This window comes from Falco biarmicus, chromosome 4, assembly GCF_023638135.1.
Source record: "Falco biarmicus isolate bFalBia1 chromosome 4, bFalBia1.pri, whole genome shotgun sequence".
In the NCBI taxonomy this organism is placed as follows: Eukaryota; Metazoa; Chordata; class Aves; order Falconiformes; family Falconidae; genus Falco; species Falco biarmicus.
Window position 1 is genome coordinate 31,837,380 of NC_079291.1, and position 17,950 is coordinate 31,855,329.

General features: G+C 36.2%; 1 long non-coding RNA gene across 1 annotated transcript; it reads right to left on the bottom strand.

Moving 5' to 3' along the window:
• Positions 1-360: 360 nt before the first annotated feature.
• LOC130149052 (uncharacterized) lies at positions 361-8,691 on the bottom strand. Its single transcript, XR_008821765.1, has 3 exons — positions 8,599-8,691; positions 5,976-6,168; positions 361-805 (listed from the first exon to the last, which is right to left on the bottom strand). It is a non-coding gene; the product is annotated as an uncharacterized LOC130149052 (long non-coding RNA).
• Between the last annotated feature and the right edge of the window lie 9,259 nt (positions 8,692-17,950).

The window sequence follows — 17,950 nt, forward strand, 5'->3', positions numbered from 1 at the left end:
CTGGATCTCTGGATCTTTACCCCTCGCCTACCATTAAATTTTATCCTCCCCCTCCCCTTTTCTTTTTGGTCATTTCGGGTCCATGTACTTTTGGCATTCTCAAATGGTTGCATATTGATTCTGGAACTGTTAGCTGTTACTGGCTTGTTTGCACAATTGAATGGTGGTCCCAAATGAATATTCTGTGTTATAAAATGCTTTCCAGCATATTAAGGAGCCAACCAAAAATGAAAGGGAATGGTTATTCTAAAATATTTTTCTCATTTAATATTAGCAAATTGTTTCAAAAAATTCACATCTTCTTTTCTGTGAACAAAGTGTCTACAAAAAACAGTCTGGTGCCAGTTGGAGTGTTTTTAAAGCACATACAACTCTAACCTTTCATAATCTAATTTACATTTCAAAATGATTGTGGTTCTAATTCAATTCGTGCTGATCCTGCCATGGAAATGTGGGAGGACAATGTTTAAAATAATAATTCTTTCCTCTTTCAGACAGCCAAGCATAGAAGAGAAGAGTTCAGAGTATGGTTGGAAAAGAAAGAAAACAGGCCTGGGTTCACTCATTTTTTTGCTAAAGTAGAGCCACATACAGAATCGGTATATTCACAGTAGACATTTTGGAACAAGCACAGATGGCCTGATAAATAAAGGAAAGAAACTAGTGAGAGAAAATCAAGCTACTTCCACGGTGTAGAACATAGCTGCAGAGGGAGGAGGTGAAGAGTCAGAGATGTTACCGCTGGAACAGAGACTTGTTGCCATGGGAGCAGGGATAAGGATAGTTGGTACCGTGGAGGCAGTGCCTGGGGAACAAGAACAAAAAAAGAGGGGGATATAAGAACTTGGAATGCTGTATGTACAGGGAACAGACACACACACACACACACACACACACACACACACGGTGTTTTAGGAAGACTGAATTGCCTTATTCCCAACCTATGCAATCACATGTATGAGGGGGCCAAGGCCAGAAATGCAAAACTTTGCAAGAGGAATATTAAGAACCTATTACACAAATAGTTGTGGGTTTTTTTCTGACCAACTTGGAATTCATAGTTCTCTCTTGGCTTTTTGCTCATTTGAAAATATACATAGTATGTGAGATACAAGGTGAACATACATGCTCACAGGCTGATACCTTGTGGATCACTAAGGAAAAGACAGAGGCATTTATCCATGGGAACAGCAGATTCACAGTTTCTTCCCCTAACAAGTCATAGATTGGCTCATAGGAGTGCAGTGACAATTCTAATAGTATGAGGGTTTGACTTAGGGAGAGACATTTTTTAAAAACCTAAATACTAAATACTCTTACTGATACTTTTCAGTAAAATGCAGCACAAACATTCAAGCAATATCCTGATGTCATGGGACATAACCATGGTTCAAGAGGGATAAAATTTGCTTTAGGACTTCACCATGGGTTTTTTAGTTTTAAAATAAGTTACTTTGGATTGCCATTTCCTATATACGAATCATGTATTGCAGTTTCCCATTTTCCCAAACAGCAGGCATTTTAAATAGAAAAGATAAGCAAAGTAACTTTTTTCCCCTCATTTTCCAGACACAGAGGGTACAAATGGTTAATTTTTTGTAGCGTAGTTAAACATCAAACTTTGAACCTTCTGTCCCATGATTTACCTGCAAGATTTTGTTCTCTTTCACCCCCACAAGTCTGTCTTGCACTCATTTTTCTTGCGCTCATTTTCTTTCATTCTACATTATGATATGATTGTTCAAACTGTGACCAAAACCCTCACTTTGTAACCTTTTTTAAAAGTGTATATTAATAAACACAAGCAGGGCTTTTCAGTGTAGCAAAAAAATAAAACTGCCCGTTATATGCAAAGTACATCTTTAATGATGTTTAAAAAGGGGCTAAACATCTCTATGGGAATTCTTAAAACACTTATCTCTTAGGCCCTTATTTAGTTTTGCGAGTCTTTGTTGTTTAACAAGCTGGAGAAATGGGTCATCTAATGTTATATTAATCAGTAAATTAATATTTTAATTTGATTTTCTTTATAGTTGAGATGCTTGAGGCATCTCCAGTGTTTTCTCTCTCCATATACTGATGTTAAGCAGTATCATTATCATATTGTACCTTGGGGTTGTGAGATAACAGGGTCCAGTGATAGCTCTATTCTTAGGAGAGTGGGAAGTTTATGATGACACTTATACATTTTAAATGGCACATGGAGGCTCTCATGTAATGAAATGTCTTACAGCTGAGTCATAGGCTTTTCAGTTCGTATACTTGAAATCACAGCTTTCAGGTCCAAGTAGGTGACACATTTTGCCAATCTTTTGATACAATCTTTACAGTGTGCTGGAGTAAAAATCTCACTTATTCAGTTTTTCATGAACAGTCTTAGTTTGAAGTTTTTTGGTAAGTTGCAAGAGATATGACTATCAATAAATGAAAGGGAGAGAAAAGAAAAATTAATTCTTTGAAGGTTAAGTTCTAATTTAATATAATTTTTTCAAATATTCTGTAAAGCAAATGCAGAAGAGACACAAACATTTATTTAGTATTATGAGGTCTAATTACGTTTTTGAAATCTGCTTGGAAAATCAGAATCTGTGGTTAGATCAGTCCAGCCTGCCCCTGGCCCTTGCGTGTCTATACAACTGCTGACAAAGAAAGCTTTCTCCTTTTTGATCTCTTATACATGACCTTATTTACAGGTCAAAATAGTGGTAAGATGGGAACGGTTCACAGGTCACTGCTAGGTGAGTACAAAGGAAGAAACAGTCTTTGTTCCTTTACCTCCTTAGACGGTCACAATCTGACTTTTTCAGATCATCACAAATCACATGTTCTAGTGCATGTTTGCTCTGGTCCGATGGTAAGTTATGTGTCTGAGTGAAAATACATATATGCTTGGTGATACCCTCACATACCAAGGTTAAAGCAAATCACATTCACACATTGCATATCACAGCTGATTTACTGGCCATACCTCAGCACATGCACCATAACCATATATGACTGTAAAATAGCCAATACTTTATTGTTACTTGAGCTTCACTGCCTTTGTAGCATAGTCATTCACAAAAATGCACCCAAATACAGGTTCCACTTGTGCTCACAATTATGCAAGTGCAAACAAAACTGCCGCAGCAGGAATGTAGGCATAGTGACACTTTCCTCTCCTGCCCTCCCTCTTTTTTTTTTCTCCTCTTTAACTTTATAAATAACTTAAGGCCTGGTATATGAAATGGCATTTTAAAGATTGCATAGCATAGGATTCTAGGTTTGGGGACTGAGGCATGTCTGGGAACCCTTAGGTGCAGTCAGGAGTTTATTTTTTTGCCCATCTCAAGATAGTGGTATCAGTTTTCCAAAAGATACATCTGCCTGAGTTCCAGACCAGAAATGATGTGTGGGCCACCGAATGACTGCACCAAAATGTTTTCAAGTCAAAATGAATGGAAGAATCTAAATGAATGTGCTTGTTACCATAACAAAGTAACAACAGAGTTAATAGGTAAGTTTATATTAGGAGATCCATGAAAAATTTTGTGGTGGTTCATTGAAAAGTTGTGTGAATATTCACATGGGTTTTGATTGGTACTAGTTTCCTCTGAGGGGAGTACTGTATTTCACCCACTTTTTTACAAAAGCTTATAAATAGAATAACAAACCTCTGAATGGGTTTTGAACCAGGCTAAAGTTCTGACTCTAATTCAATGTCAAAATCCTTTTGAATTCAAGAGTAGATTTACCCCAGTTCTAATATGAAGGACTTTTAGAAAAGTATGAAACTTCGGAGGTGTTTGGCTTCATCATGAACGTTTCACACATCCCTAGCTATCGTGTTGTTAAGGTCAGCGCTTGCCAGTATCAACAGAATGAGCTTGTGCTGTCGGTTACTCCTCACTGAAAGCTGCAGGTTTGACTGCCTATATGGTTTTGAAGTTTCATCTTCTGGAGTCTTTACACATAACAAATACCATCTGTCTTCAAAGAGTTTCACCAGCTCCAGAAGGCTCAAGTAAGTGGACTATGTAAGAAGGGACAGCAGAAGGTGTCTTAAAAAGGTGAGTGCTCCAAAAGGGAACATGGTTTTTTTTTTAAAAAAAAAAAAAAAAAAGACAGTCTGCTTCAATTACATTACACCAAATAACCTCAGGGGCCTGGCTACACTCCCATTTTTACAATGCATGCAAAAACAAGTTAGGAAGAAGTTGCTTACTTTAGCTACTTAAAAAAATAGATTGAAATTCCAATTCTTCTGTCCCAAAAGCACAGAGACATTTTTTTCTCCTCATTGATTATCGGTCCACTTCAGTTGAAACGGTCCTGACTAAGATCAAAATCTCTTTGAAAAGATGACTTTAAAGCTAATGAAGTACTAGCACCACTGCACTATGCTATCAGATGGGTATTTTTGGAAAATGAAAGTAAATCAATATTAATACTATAAACCAGAAATTGATTGATTTTGCCATTAAAATATGTAATGGTGAAAGAGCCCATATCTAATGATTTTTGTTAAAGTCTGTAAGTATCATATTAATTAAACTGGATACATGAAAATATTCGAAGACATTTGTAAGACTTACTTGGGTCAACCAATTTTTAAAAGCAAAAGTTCTACCATTAATAAATTGGAGAAGGATCATAGCTGTTAAGCAATAAAGATGAAAGTCACATGAAAGGATGATTATGAGAAATTTGAAAAAAGAATTTGCAGTCTCCATCATTCTCAGTCTCTTACAATCTAATAAGTTAACTTGTACTGACTGGTAAGAGAGGTGATAAAAACTGATAATTTTTTAAATGACACTAATTCCAGGATGTATGCAAAGCCTCACCAATGCCTTAACATCTATCAAGGACATATTAAATAACTCAAGATAGTGGATTAATATTGTGTAACCATCTTCAGAAATTCTAAACCATGCATTCCAACATCCTTACTAGCATTGATTATGAACCATTGAATCAGTACTTCATGTTCATTTCCTTTCATTTGCTTTATTTCACACTGGGGAATATTTGCATTTGTACTGTGCTCCTGCTTCAAGTCAAACACACTTTAAAATTCATACCTGCCTTAATGCAATGGTAACTTTGGTAGCCTGTTATTGTCTTTGACAAGTCCATCCCCTCCTCCACCCAACAGGGGAGAACAAAGAAAAAAAGAGGAAGAAAAAAAAAAGGGGGGGGGGATAATTAAAAAAAAAGAAAATAAAAAGCTAAAAGGTCAATGATTTTATAACAAAACCAACATAGCAATAGCTGATTGGGAGATTTGGAAATTAACAGCTAAGGTATGTCAATAAAGTCCTAGCAATGATTTCCAAAAAAAAGTTAACAAAAGCACCACCAACAGAATGAGGACTTAGAAAGCACATTACAGCAATCAGTAAATCATTTTGAAAAAGAATCAAAATCACTACACAGAACTGAAAACCACTAAGTCAATCCTTATTGTCAAGCCTAATGTGATCCAATGTACTGCAGCGAGGGAATGGGAAGGAAGTGTCTACACCACATGTTGAATTAAAGGGAATCAACCAGCCATTTACTTTCATTTATTTAGTAACCTTCATGATGAGATCATCAAATATATTGTCTCCTCAGGAATCACAGAAGGCTACTACCTTGCTCTCTTTTTTCTAGCCCACCCTTTGTAGTCTGATTTTTCTGTAAGGCTATTAGAACTGTTTAAACACATGGAGTTTTTTAGGGGGAGGGTTGTTTTTGCTCTGTACCAGGAGAAAAAGACACAAAGACAATATTCTAACAAATTAATTCTAAGTCACTATGAAGGATTCACTAATGGACCTCTGAAGATTAGAGTATCAAGTTTGTAAAGAGGAGTGCTCACAACAGACTACGTTAACTGTGACCAGTAGGAAATAATTTTACTGCAAGGTGTAAATAAAAGGAAAATGGTTTCCTGTTCTTCAAAACCAAAATCAAACAAAAAAACCCCCGTATGGATTGTAACACCTTACCTATAAATCTAGAGGTCACTGTGTCAAACAGAGAGGACATCCCTTGCCCCTTTTGTTGGCAGGCAAGTGACGTGTTGAAATCATTTGTTGTCAAATGTGGGTCAGATGAACTGTGTTCATGTTTCTTCTATCCCACTTCCACACCAGGAACCTGAAGCACCAGCTCTGGCTGTAGATATTTATTCTTAGACACCTAAAGGAAGGTGAAATGTGTCTTACAATGGATGAGAAGACTTCTGTTGCCAAAAGCAGTATAACCAAAAAAAATCAGTAGGACATAAGCACCTGAATGACTCGATGCAGTTCAGGATCACTTACCCATGCTACCTATCAATGACTTGGTGAAATTTACATGAAGTTTGCAAGAACATCCAGAAATCTCTATTTGGCTACTGTCATCCCCTTAGTACAGTTCTATGTCTAGGCAACACTGCCTTATTCTGGCTAGTTCAGAATTAATTTGAGTATTGCTATAGAACTTTGTATTGAGTAGTATTTGTAGCTGTTTATTACTGCTATTTTGAAAGCAGTAAATGAAGTGCTTTTAGCTTCAGAGTTTCCTTCATCTACTTTGAATCTGCAGGAGTTCTTGTGTATTCAAAAACCTGCCATTTTTTCCCAACTGTAGCAGCTAGTCCAGTAGTAGATACTACCCCACTTTGCAGACCTTGACTCAACTATGTCAGAACATTGTGCTTTGAGAGCTTCCCTGCTTGAGTGTGCGCACAGTATAAAATTAAATTTGCACTTCATGTTACCTCTAATACTTGTACTCCTACATAGTATAAGATGATCTATTTATTGAACTATGAAAAAAATATCACTTAGAATGGATTTTTATTGAAGAAGTGCGGTTAAATTATGTCTCTTTTCATAGGGGTAAATTGGTTGTATGTGTCCTGTTAGCTACCTGCTTCGATGATAACAGCAGCAAACCCTCAAAATTAAAATGAAATAAAGGCAAAAATAATAACAACACAGTTAGAAATGTACCATAGCGTTGCTGAAGTCCTAACAATTTGTGAAGGAAGCCACAGGTTTTCTTTGTTGCTTCTTGGAATATCTTCAGACTTATTTTTCTTTCTTAAATAGCTTCTACAAATTTCTTGTAGTTTTCACTTGGTAGTGGTGCTGATTGTATATCTCAACAAAGTTTAATTTTGAAAAATAAACTGTTCACAGAAATTTCAATGTTTTGTCAAACAAGGTCAAATTATTATTATTTTTTAAGTAGAAAAATTCCAATTAGTAATAGCTGAATTATTCATAATACATAAATTATCTAAACCAGTATATTACTTTATTCTGTTCCAGATTGCCTGGTAAAGATATTTGAGTTCCTATGAATTTATTCATTGTTTTTATTAGATCTGTGAACAGTTTATGTACTGAACTTTAGTACATAGGGTGATGTGCTGACAATGAACTTTGACTATTCACAATTTGTAGAGCATAACTGTTAGCTAAATCATTTGGTTTGGTTTCTGCTTTCTAAATAGATGAATATTTTTTAAAAGTGAAAATGAAAAATAATGCTTAGCCAGTAACAAACAAAAAATAATGAATACTCTTTAGGTAATTTCTGATTCCCTTATCCCTCCCATATTCATGCAATAAACATTCACGAATACCAGAATGAAAGGGCATAGGCACACAGGAAGAATGGCTTTTCAGTCGGTTACTTAAAAGTCTTCCATTAGGTGTCAGCTGCTTACATTTCCAAACATCATATGCCACAATAATGAATAAAAGACTTCCTAATAAAAGGAAGGCTTTTTAGTATGAACATTATGAGTACCTACTGAAGACTAAGGTTAATTTTGTGCCTTGCATGAGCACTTTGGCTTGCAGATACAGAGCTTGATTTAGGAAAGGGTCACACTCTTCAGACATGAAATACCCATCTGTTGTGTGAACAGTCATACTCAAGAGTGAATGAAATTTCTCTGACCAGATCAGAAGAAAGTAACGGAGTATTTGGTGATACCTGATCTCTCCCCCAGCTGTGGAAACCTATTGAAGCAGCTCTACTTATAATACATTTGTCAGAATGCTAATTGGAAAAATGACTTCATTGTGTGAGTCATACAGTCACCTCTGTGGACCTCATTAGACTTAAATGAGCAGACTGAAGGCCAGAGTAATCATTCTGAGCACAGCCATATGTTGGTGAAGAAGCTCTCTCAGAAACAGGCTCTTCGCCAACTTTGGGTACTTACAAGTGACTAGATGGAAGATGGAGGGCTCCGTGGCAGGAAATACATTGGAAACACTCACATATGTAGCCTGTTCCCCTTCACAACAAAGGACAACTTTTAAAAAAATCTTTTAAATAGCAGATTCACTGGCTGATAAATTTTTAAATAGCTTGCAATATTTTGAGTTAGGACAATGGTATTTTTGGGTGGCAGTAGAGCATGTCTGCATGTAGCTTTGTGGTTCCTTGCAGGACAGGCTGTAGCACTGGTTGGAAGCTCTTAGGAACACAAACTTTTTTTTTCTGAGTGATGAAGTTGTTCCAGCCTGACTTCAAAAAACTAGCAGCTACAATCAAAATACATTATTGGTTGAGACTGTGACTTTCCTTGAGAAGCTAATCTACATTTGTGGAGCTGCTGCTTACCTATGTTTGAGAGTTTGGTAGATCTGGATGAGGGCTTTAGTAGAAAAAGAGAACAACTCTGTCTTGGCCAGAAGATAAAAGGTCATCTCCAGCAGCAGAACTGGTACAAAGAGAGAAACACAACCTACTGCTTTGTTACATTTTTAACCTGAAAGATTCTGTTAATAGGATAGCCAGATTCAGAAGGGCTGAAGAAAATACTACTTGAAGACATCTATAGTAAACAGATCTTGATAGTACAAGCTAAATGGAAGCAACATGGAATAGTGATCTCCTTCTGATGTCATCTAAATTTAATCTAGATTTGGAATGAGGTTTAGGGTGATTTACAAAGCTTGATTAACAAATGGGGAATTAAATTCCATATACTTTTTTTGAGGAATAAAAAGTTAATAGTACAGCCATTAGGATTTATGGAATAACCTCACTCAAAACAAAACTAGGTACAAGATTTGTCTGATCACAGATATGTCTTACCTTAAATATAACTGTTTAGAAGCTAGAGATTAAGGTATTTATGTGGTTGTGAAAATCTCAACAGTCTGACCTTTATGAATTTTATGTCCACTACTCATATATGTCTGAACTTCAGAGAAGTACACATTTTGCTTCATTTTCTCAGTTGCTGTGCACACAGTCCTTCTTCTATCTGACCTTGAAATAAACAAGAACGAAGAAAACATTTTTGAAAACTGACAGCTCACTACAACTAAGCAGAAATAAAATAGGAGGCTTTTAAAAACCTACATTGTTACTACAACATTAAACTAGCCGAAGAGCTTCAGAAGGCTATTTTAAGTAGAGCTGCCAGCAAGAAGACTGAAAATCTTGACATTCCCATCATCACTTGAGAGACAAAGTTGTATCTACTCAACTCCGCCTTCCTGCATGATGAAAAATAAAACTGAGACATGGCCTTGAAGTATCAACCCCCAAAAACCTCTGCTCATACAAGTTATATTCTTCCAACAGACATGTTTCCATTATACTTCTTGGTGTCATAATTGGTAACACAGAGGTGAAAACCATTTCACAAAAATGGCCATAAATTCCTAAGTTCCCATATAAAAAACAACCAAGTCACAACCAGTTTGTAGCAAAGCAAGAGAGAAACTAGGAAGTAAAACACATTAGCCATTGTGAGAGCCCTCACATCCAACCAACATATGGTGCTTTTCCCATTTACTTACCTGAGAGACAGAAAATCTGCTCATAAAGCAGAAAAGTAAAGCCCAAAATAATTTAAAAAAACCCACTTTTTGAACACAAGGAGTAACCTGGTATCTGGACCAAAACACCTGAAATTTAGGGGTTCCTGCCCTGGTTACATGAAAAGATTTGGGATTCACAGGGCTTAGCTAGTCTTTATTTTTACTAAAGCTCTATTCAGAAATTATAAGCATCTATCAATTTGCATATAACTTTTGAATGTACTTCATCCAGTAATTTGCTATTTCTGTGGTTGGCTGTGGATTTAGGTGCTGCTATATCACTAATACGACTAAACACTATGACCCAGGCAGCTACACCTCTTTAGTCTTCTTCAACTGTAAAGAAGTTTCATTAAAAAATCATCAAGTCAAAATGTTGTCATTTGAAAAATTCTTTCTTACTTTCTTTGAAGTCCACTTGCACTTAGAGGTGCTGCCTCCAGAATAAGCCTGTCATGCACAGCTTCTTTCAGCCTCAGTGTTTCCACCTTCGAGCTTTTTCTAGAAAGCCAACCAAGCCAACAACAGCACTGAAGCTTATGTGAACCTATTATTCTCGATGTCAGCACTACAAGGTTATGGTGGGATCACTCAACCACAGTCTACGTAATCCCTGTGGATAAACAAATTCTTTGTCCTTGGTATACCAACGAATTCCTTGTTTCTTCCTTCCAGTGTCTGACTTCATGTTCACCCTTAAATTATTAACTCCTACAGCAATGTTTTCTTCTTTGCAAATACTAAAACTATATGCCAGTTTTTAAGCATTATCATATAAAAAAATGCATTTTTCATAATCATGTTAAAGAAAAATGTAAATACCTACATGACAAAACTCTGCTATTATTAACTGAATGCTTTGATTCAAAAGCAGTTGCCACTTCTTGAAGTGAATGTTCATATTTAATTTTAATTCTTAATTTTGATACTGAAACGTCTCTCAGTAATCAGCAGAATTCATGGGAAAACTTGTGTGATTGTCTACATATGTTTTATCACTGGTATTGCTTTATCACTGGTATTACTTGTAGTTTATTTAGTTCCATAAAATGGAACTGTGGTTTGAACATTTTAGAACACAGGTTAAAGCATGTTCAATGTTTAGTTCAGTTAGACTATTTGCCAATATTTCCTCCAATGACAATAACACATTCCAACTGCCTTTTCATGAAGCCATCTTTCTCATTGATCTTTTTTGTCCTCTTGGCAAGAAATATCCATAATGATGATTGTTTACCTAACCTTTAATTATCAGCCAGGAGGAACAGCAACATCAACCACATGCTCTCTGAGGTATAGCTGAAGATTATTTGTTCCCCAGACTGTGTAACAGATAACAGCACAGAAGGTACCTTGCAGTTAACTGGTTAGACTACTAGTAAGCCTGCATTTTTCTGAAGTTGCCTACTTTTTCACAGATCTGTTGCCCGTATGCATTGCCACTTTGCCGTTGCAGAATTCATATGAGAAAATGGCAGGGAGAATTTAGGCCTCCTGCTGTAAACACACGACACTGCATCTGTATTTCCAGTTGTCCATACTTCTGACACTCCACTCCCAGCACCGTTCAAAGCTCTTGAACTAAATGAAAACTTTGATTCCATGGAACAATAATGTTGCCCGCACAGTAGATCAGCTGTTAGAGACTAGCCTTTACAAATATTTAGGCAAGTCTTATGCTGCATCAGACACAGAGGACAATGCACTTATGCAAGAGTGAACTCTGTCTCTGATATGATGGGGTTTTTTCAGCCTGATCACTGTTTCTACTAAATTTAAACAAACAAGGAGATGGAATGCAAGAAGCTAAAAAGTCATGCACCATTAAGAAAATGAAATAGTTCTTTCAGAAATGTTAATTTTTTTCTCATAACATATGCTGTGGGTTCAATTTATTATTAGTTATGCTGTTAAATTGACTGAAAATGTATCATTAAACCTCAATAACTCTATTGTAAGTGCAAAGCACATCCTTAACTGGGGACCCACAAGTGATGCCTCCATATGTAATGCAGACATAGCCTACAGAATTAATGTATATAATAAGTATATATTCCTACAATTTCTAAATATGTGCAAATTAAGAATTACTAAAATATGATTCTGATAAACAAAACTCTAACTCTTCAAAGTTTCACAGATCATACCATATGCCAAACAATGTTCCTCTGCATAACCTTGGCCACATGCTTTCAAGTTTAATACAGATACTTTTCTCCACTCAACTATTTTGAGTCTGGTAGTTCAACTTACTTCACAAATTGTGAAATTCATCATGTAACTGCGGCACACAGACTCCACAGATACTATGATATACATTTATTCCCTCTTATCTGTCTACCTATTGCCTGCAGAAGAGCCACACAGCACATGCACAAATTAATATATGGGAGATAAAACCATTCCCTCAGTTTACCCACTTTACCATATGGAAATAAAGATCTTCAGTACTGAAATCTTTCTAGCCCTAGGGTTTACAGAGCATTGCCATATGACATATGTTTTTGCATGTATTGTTTAACTGTTGTTGTGGGCTAGTTTTTAGTAAAGTTAAATTACATTATCATAATAATAACAATACTTATATTTATATATCAATATAGATCCCAAAAGCCTTGGAAATACTTGCTGTAATTACTAAAATGTGTTTTGCAGCATTCTTTTTCTCTTTTTTATTGTTTCCACATTACATAAATGCATCAAATCCATCTCCACTCCCCTCAGCTCGTGTCGACTGGTGAATGTCCAGGCCCGTGGCAGAAGTGGTTTGGTCCCGTTCCCCAACTGGCTGTTGAAACCTGCTCCTTGCAAGCTCCCCTCCCACAACACGCTCGTCCCCCGGGCTGCGGTGCCCATCCTGAGGGCCACAGAGTGATGCCCAGCTCTCCACACACCTTCTCCTCTCCCCTCAGCCGCCCACTCCATCCGGCCCCCAGGCGCAGGTGCCCCGGCCAAACACCCTCACAGCCCAGCAGAAGCTGTTGGTAATGATTTGGCAGAGCAGGGCTTGGCGGGCTCCGTGGCTCTGGCAATACAGCGTGGGGCTCGAGGCTGGCCTTGTTGGGCTGTGAAATTCCACTGTAACCAAGGGGATTTCTTCTGCTGAGTGGAAAGCATGCAGAAGGGCTGTCAGGATCAGGGTCTTACATACTACACATGAGTGGGAGAAGGAAAATGGAAATCTTTTCAACAAGCCTGTTTGCTTTGTAATATAAAACCATATAATGAAAGAACATTCACATCATTGTAATTTTCTAATGTTTTATACTTTAGGCTTATTTTTCATAGCAGTTTCTCTGATTTATCCATTTCAATTTTTTATGTGATTTCTCTTTTTTTTTTTTCCTGTTTATTATTGGCATATATTTTTAGTATTTTTCCTTTGGATTTTTTTCTAAATTGACAAGATTTCATCTATGTTTGTTAAAGAGAACCAGCTGTTTTCTTCAAAGATAATTTTCTGAAGCTGTTGTGCGCCATAATTACACTGCAATTACACAGCAATATCCATAAAAGCAGATGAGGATTCTATGTGTCCTTCTGACTCATTAGAAGTTGCAAAAATGATGGATGCAGTCTTTCCTAGCTTGACTATTGCCCTCTGTTGGCAAATGCAAGTCCTGTCATACTGAGAGGGAACTAAAACAAGGAATAAGAGAAATCCTTTGAAAGGAGGTTAATTTCAGTTTTGGTAATGGGAATAGTGAAATAATATTGAATCTGGGAGGTACTTTCTAGGTGCATTTTATGGAGAACACTTTGAGTACTTTAGTTAAGGTTTGCAATAAATCAACATTATATACAATTTGCGCTCCATTTTCTGATAAATTCTTTTTTCATAGAGTCAAATTACGTAAGTAATTATTCTCTTTCCGGTTCGTTCTCACATTTGTGTAATTTCCTTATAAAAATAATCAAACTATTTCTTCTTTTTAAAGTTATGATCAGATTCTGTTCAGTTCTGTGTTTTTCAGTTCTGACGCAAATTAGTTTAAAAAAGTCATAATATGTTCATATGGCTTTGGAATACCTTAGATCTCCATGTTCTAATTGTGGAGATGAATAAAATCAGCTTCTGTCTTCACTCAGACCAAAGCAGACCAAATGCAATTCCTTCTGAATCGACAGACCACAAATAATTTCATTCCAAAATCAGTTCTCAAATATTTGAGATGACAGAAGACAGTAATTTGGATGGGGAGCGGGGCGAGGTTTGGGTGGTTGGTGGGGGTGGTGTTTTGGGTTTTATTCATTAGATATTTACACAGGTGAGCTATTTAGTTTTGTTGGTTCATTTTCTGGTTAGGGTTTAGCTTGGTGACTTCTAAAGATCCTGCATGATGAGCTTGAGCCAAACCCGAGAGGCAGTGAGGCCACTTGTACTGACTTTCAATGGACTCTTGTTCACTCCTGTCAGAGCAGCCACTGAACTCTCTCTGATCTTGATTTGCAAAAGGATTATGGATGGGGCAGAACTTCAGAAAACAAATTAGTTTCATAAAAACCCTGCAAAGTTTAGTATGAGTTGCAAGTCAGGAGACAGCTATCAGAACATTAGTCTCCCCTGTGTTCTTTCAGTTTCAACCAGAGTTGGATCTTGATACGGTTTCAAAACATTTACTTTGGCATGGGTAATAGGGAGTATTCTGGTTTTGTAGCCAACTGGTCAACCAAAGTATACAAGGCGATTATTAGTCCTCTAGTGACTTTCAGCAAACAGATCCTGTTTAAACAGTAAAGTTAAAAACCTCTCCATTTAGAGTCTATTCTGGAAAAAAATGGTATTGGGAAATGAACATGGGTTTTATTTTCAGTTATATTTCTAGCTGTCACAGCATCTACAATGTGTCTCTTAGTTTCAAGAATTTTTAGATGCTCAGAACTAAAGTGTTTCCTTTAACTCCATGTGAGGACCAGATTTTAAGGCTAACACAAGCACAGGAATAAATTTTCTAATGCTCACTTTTTTCCAGTATTGATAGCTAAGGCAACTTGAGCGAAGTTTCACAGGTCAGTTACTTCTTGTTTAGCATCACTGAGTTGACCTGAAATTATTTTATTTTGTCTCTTCCCACTCTTTTCAGCAACAATCCGTTAATATTTCTGAGATATTTTTTTTGCTGTGTAATTAGATTGCATACCAAGAGTCCACGAAAGTAATAAGAAACTGACACCAGAAAAAATGGTAATGTGGAAAGACACCACATTTGTAAACTGAGGAACCACCTGTCTTTGTCCACTACAAACACACTGCCAATTTTCTGTTTCTATATAGGGCAGTAGTTCTTTCAATATATAAACCGACTGCATAATAGCAGGACTTTCAGCTTTTCTTCCATCTAGTGCTTGTTGACTGAACTGTGTTGATTACCTTTTAGTACAAGCCTTGACAATGGTTCCGCAATCATTCTGCACAGCTCATACCATGCAGTAATTTTCTTTGTTATGAGAAACACCTGATGAGGTGTATTGTTGCAGTCACAGCTTTTAATCTGCTGGTCTCGTAGAAGACACCATTCTGATGCCAAGTGTAATTTTTCTACAGTTCCTTTGCATTTTGTTTCTACAATCACTTTTTGTTCAATGTTTGGGGAATATTTTTAATTCAATTATTTACAGCAATAAAATTTTAAAAATCATCTGTTTTGTTAAAGAAATTTTAAAACTATGTATAACATTTCTATCAAATCTCTAGTAGTGAAACACTAAATCACTTATCTTTGCAAGCTGAGTTTGAATATTTTTCCTACTGTATGCACTTAAAACATTGATAGGGAATTAGAAATCAGCTAGCAAAGCAAAGAGACATTTTAAAATATTGCAGAGAGCACAAACACAAAAATAATGAAAAAAACCTATATTTGTGCCTGTGGAACTAAGAAAAAATATGCAGCAGTTAAAACTCATATTGTTCACCTTTCTCCACTTTTACAGAATCTTTATTTTTTCTGAGACATACAATTCTGATGGTGAAATTATGACTGCATGAACTGCATAAAATTAAAACATTAATATTATCTATCTGGATTCATTAAAATGTAGAGATGAGAAGAGGTAGACCCTGAAGTCCGTTTAATCATCAATTGACGAAAAGTATGATGTTCTAGTTAAATGTAGTCATTAAAAAAAACCCCAAAACTGTGTTTACTGGCTTCAAAATTTTCCTAAATGCTCATTTTATTTATGTTGCCAGATCAAAGGTTGCATATGTCTCCTGGATAGCAATTGAAGAAAAAGACACTGAGAGATACATACTCTGGGTATTGCATGCAGGCACTGCAAAGGTCTTTGCTTCAGAGATATCAGGATACACTGTCCTGCTGTAAATATAATGGTTATCAGGGAAGGCAGATTCAGGCTCATTGCCACAATAGGTGATGTTTTAGTTTGTTGGTTTTTTTTTCCTCAGTGATTATACTGAGATTAATAGAAAAACAATGCAAAACTCCTTCTGCAATAACTCTTACACAAAATACATACTGTCATTTAAATATTAGAAACTAGCTTTGAAAAAACGGTTTCTGTTTTCCTGTACCTGAAATCCACAGTGGAAATAGTTTGAAGATCGGAGTGGTAAAATGAAAGTGCCAGATGCTCAGGCAACATACATCACTGTGAGTCAATTGACATGGAACAAGTAAATGTCAGTTTTCACCAGATGAGAATGTGGTGAAGATCTGCCCAGATAGTTATATATTAAAAATGCCATTTATATCTATAGATAATCTTATTATAGATGAAAAATGAAAGATGCCTTTTAACCCCTTTTAAAAGACTGTTTTAGTGGGACAAGCAATGACACTTCCAGATGTACAACAGTCTGGATGCCATTCAGCAGTTCAAGCTAGTCTCTTTTAACTATTTTACTTTTCCCTTTGAAAGTATGTGATTCACACCAAATCTTTTACTAACCTCTGCCATCATATTATTTTCAGTTTATTTTTAAACTCTCTGTTACACTACTGTTATGTATTCAAGGATGCTATATGTATGTACAGTACATTGCTCTCAGGCACTATTAGTTTTATTATTTCTGATTTAGGATTAAGATTTGTCTTTAAAATTCACAGTTCCTGTCAACTGCAATCATTTTCTGCCTGCCTTTACACATAAGATCAATGCTCTTAGAGTTCAGGTTTCTGCGAATGTCATCCTGAAGTTGATGGTATTTCTGGTTTTTTATTGCCTTCTGATGTATCTGTAAACTTAAGTACAATTTTTCTCCAGTGCCTGAGGCTGAGTTGACTGAAGTGGTCCTTCGGTTGCATTCTGTCATCTGTGTGTTGACCATGACCTTCATGGTTTATTTATGATTAGGAGGTTATGCCTTTCCTTACTCTAGCAATGGTGTTTTAGCATAGTTCTTTATAAGATTTCTTAGCTCCGCAAATATCTTGCAAATTTGCAACTCCCTTACTGCAATATTCTGCAATAAATAATAGGAGTCCATGCCTGGACTTCTAGAGAAAAATTTCTAGATATATTTCCAATGTCAGCTTAGATTGCCACTCACATTGTCTGCTGTCCTGCAGAATCAGACCAATAATGAATGATCTTTGCCATCTCCGGATCATATCAGTGTACTGTGAGTTCTTAGATGATGTCTTACTGTGAGGTCTTTAATGACCTGCTAAGGAATTTGCTTGATTATGTATCATCTGCCTGGGAGTGAGCGTGTCTGGTAGAAACTAAAAAGAATTAAGCATGAACAGTTTATGGTAGAATGAGACCTTTATGAGCTTTGAATTTCAACAGTTGATAAAATATGAACTAGACATCATTAGTGTTTCAGACAGTGTATAGTCTTAATTGCATTTGGAGTTTCATCTGGGATTTTTGCTACTGTTTAAACTTACACTATAAATTGAGGAATGATACTTCCTTGAGCAAAAATCCTCAGTGAAATTAATGACATCGTCCATGTCAGTACAGATAATAAGATGAGCTTACTTTCTAGTTTATTAGTCAGAACAGGATTGTTCTATCAACATGAGAGAAAAAGTCTTGCATCAATAAAACTTGGTCAGATCTATCAGCTTAAAGTTACTTTTCTGCACAAGTAAATAACTATAAGTATCTTGCATTTTCAGAGACATGTGGATTAAGAAGAAAATGTACTAAAAAAGAAAAAAAAAAGTATG